Source organism: Pristiophorus japonicus, chromosome 2, assembly GCF_044704955.1.
Source record: "Pristiophorus japonicus isolate sPriJap1 chromosome 2, sPriJap1.hap1, whole genome shotgun sequence".
NCBI classification, from domain to species: domain Eukaryota; kingdom Metazoa; phylum Chordata; class Chondrichthyes; family Pristiophoridae; genus Pristiophorus; species Pristiophorus japonicus.
The window spans coordinates 68,608,764-68,612,057 of record NC_091978.1 but is presented as its reverse complement, the minus strand read 5'-3'; the positions used below and the strand labels follow the sequence as shown (position 1 = coordinate 68,612,057).

General features: G+C 48.7%; 1 long non-coding RNA gene across 1 annotated transcript; it reads left to right on the top strand.

Moving 5' to 3' along the window:
• Nucleotides 1-511: 511 nt before the first annotated feature.
• Nucleotides 512-1,956, top strand: LOC139230455 (uncharacterized). The gene is made up of 3 exons (XR_011587929.1): nucleotides 512-943; nucleotides 1,222-1,378; nucleotides 1,665-1,956. It is a non-coding gene; the product is annotated as an uncharacterized lncRNA (long non-coding RNA).
• The last annotated feature ends 1,338 nt before the right edge of the window (nucleotides 1,957-3,294 follow it).

Genomic DNA, 3,294 nt, shown 5'->3' with positions numbered 1-3,294 from the left:
CAGAGCAACACTTGCAGGGAAGAGATCTTGGCAAAATTACAGCACATAGCTCATGATTTTTCATCCTTAAAATTAACAGGCAGTAAATCACAGGCAGTGTAACCTGATGTCCCAAGATGTGCTACTCCCTGTGGTCACTGCTCCTTGGAATGGGCTCCCTCTGCTGGATACATATGTAATTACATAATTTAATCTTAAAGTACTATGGGCTACAACCTCCACTTTTGTGCTTATCACGATATTTCCGGCGTGGGCATTAAAAAAGGGATTTTAGATCGCCGGCTTCTCACCCATTCTCAAACCACCTAGTCTCCACTTTTTGAAAATGGGCATTACCACAAGCGATATAAAATGGGCGGTAGCTTAACATTTTTTTGACCTTCTACCATAAAGTGTGGCCCTCCTTAGCAACGGCATGGCAACGCTCGATTCCTGCGATTCTGGAACTCAAGGGTCATCATGACATGCAGAAGAGGAGACAGAGAGAGAGGGAGCTCAGAGGGACTGAAGGTGTGTCTGGGTGTGGTGTGGCTGCTTTGGGAGCAGTGAGGGAGACTTTAGAGCTTCACAGCAAGTAGGCAAACAAAAAGTAGCTGTTACCAGCCACATATTTGACTGAATTTGGCCTATAATGGAGAGAGAGGAGGCGGCATCACAGCACACTGTGGAGACTGACGCTGGAGAGAGCAGTGAGCTGGGAGAGAAGCACATTGGAGGGTGCAAAAGAGCCAGGAGATTCCCCGACGAAGAAAATGCCTCCCTCCTGCAGGAGGTCGAGTTACGCTGGGGTGATTTGACACAGGGAGGGCGTGGGAAGCCCACCCCAAAGGCATACCAGAAGATATGGACCAAGATAGCAGAGGTGGTGTCGTCGGCGACCAACGAGGTCCAGGAGGGCAACCAATGCCGCAAACGATGGAACGACCTTGTGGGATCCGCAAGAGTAAGTATTACATTGATTTACATGTACTTATGTATTTATATAATTTGATTTGTAACAGTCATGAGTGACTATCAGCAGATGTGAGGTCTTTCACTTTTTCCGGCAATGTTTTACTCAAAGCCTGCGGTCACGGTGTATGTCTTTAGGTAATCAATGATAATTATCATAATAATCATGATTAGATCTGTCGGTTAGGTGTTGTATCAGTCTCTGTGACAGTGCCTAGCAATGATATCACGCAATGATCTCATGTGATGTCATCCTGTCACCTTTTACAGAAGAAGCTATCGATGACGTGGTCCGTGCAGAGGTGAACGGGTGGGGGGCCACCAGTCCCCAGTGACATTACTGACATGGAGAAGCGTGTGCTCACACTTGTGGGGAAGCACCCTCGGACAGCCACGGACGCATCCGCAGACCCTGAAGTGATGCTACGTGAGTAAAGCTTACACCATTGCGTCATGTAAAGTCAATAGATACCACACCCACTCATCTCCGAACAATCATATATGATAGATGATTTCTAAAATTGTCATAGAAATAATGATGGCCTAATGAAAATCATTGCAATGCAAATGTGTTGATGGTCATGAAATGTGATGTCTGTGATGATTTTGATAGCGGTGGTGCTTTTGTCGTGCATATGCTCTCTTTAGTGCTGTACTCACCTTGTCACCCTAGCACCCACTTCTCCTGTAATAGCTTCATTTGTGTTTTGCAGCTCAGCCCAAGGCAAGACCACAGAGGCCAAAAGGTGGGGGCGCAGGGCAGGAGTCGGCGGATGATCCTACTGCATCTGGTGCTGAGGAACTCCGATTGTCGCCTGTCAATCTGCTGGTCTGTTCTCTACGGATGAGAGTGCAGACTTCGAGGAACCTGCATCGCCACGTACCAGAAGCTATTCCACCCCAAGGCCATCTAGTGGTCCTCCGGTCATTGCCGCCTCCACTCTGGAGGTACCGGACCCAAGCACTTCGCCACAGGGCACCTCATTTATCCCCAGGATGGCACCGACCCCGCGGAGGCCTCGTGGACGCGGCAGGGCTGTTCCACGAGCGCCACATGACAGTGGAGAGATGGTACATTTGTCCAGGAGGACTGTAGACATTGGTGACCAGCTCATCGAAGCATTGGGGGGCATATCCCGACAGTTGGCCACCATGACCGAGTATATTCCGCGCATGGCGGAGGCCCTGGATGCGATAGCCAGGAACACTGCTGGCACAGGCCTCTCAGTGGGTCCAGAGCACGGCACTCCACCCCTAGGTTCCGCACCTCCACTGCGAACGACAGATGAGAGCAAGGACCAAGATCCTGCTTCTGCATCAGAGAATGTTGCCTCTTTGACACCCCCCGCTCCTGTACCCGTACAACAACCGCATCTGCCTTCATACCCCGCAATGAGGCACGGCCTGAGGAGCTCCTTGGCCAGGCAACGTGGAGCAAGGAGGGGAAGGGGTAGAGGTGGGGAGAAGAAGGGGAGGGGGGAAGGAAAGTGAGGTGCATGTCCGCAGGTGATGGCTGTGTTATATCTCCATCTGGGTGTATGCAATTTGTTGCAATGTATGGGGGCTGGGGACCACACACCTGCTTTGCCTTTGTATTCTGTGTTGCTGGGCATGTTGAACATGTGATTTATGTCAATGGTGGAAAAAGTGGGGTGTGGGTGGGGGTTGGGTGTTATTGGCTGTGATACTTATGATTTCAGATCAATGTTGGTATTAAATTTTTGTTATTGAACATAACCTTGTTGCGCATTGTCTCAGATAGCTGCACCGTTACACACTGGTGATTCCTTAACATGAAAGGGTTAAGTACAACTTAACATCAATCAACTTAAGCTTTAACTGGCACCAAGGTGATGGGCACCATTGATGTCTGAGCTGCACACACACAGCAGTACGTCAGCGTTGTCACTCACATCAACGCTATTTCAGGCAAATCGTTCAGATATCAGCTCCTCACGTAAGAGTGGGATTTTACAAATGCCAGCCACACCACTGGCATTCATTCAGAACAGTTCCACTTTTTCGGCGTTAAATCAGGGCGGAAATTAACGCTGGGCGATATTATGGGTGTTGATTTTGCCTATTCTGCTGATTCCGCCCAAAAAAAGTTTGTGGGTGGTAATATTTTTTCCTGGCGTTAAGCACATGGGGAAAGTATCGCTCGGTGATAAGTTTACTAAGAATGCCCGCCAGTTTACATTTTGTGCCAAAATGGGTGATATATGGGCGTTCTACGTCATTTCAGCAGTAAAGTGGGCGTTAAGTGGGCGTTAAGCATGCAAAAAAAGTGCAGGTTCTAGCCCTATATATTTGTATAGTGCCTTAAACGCAGTAAAATCATTC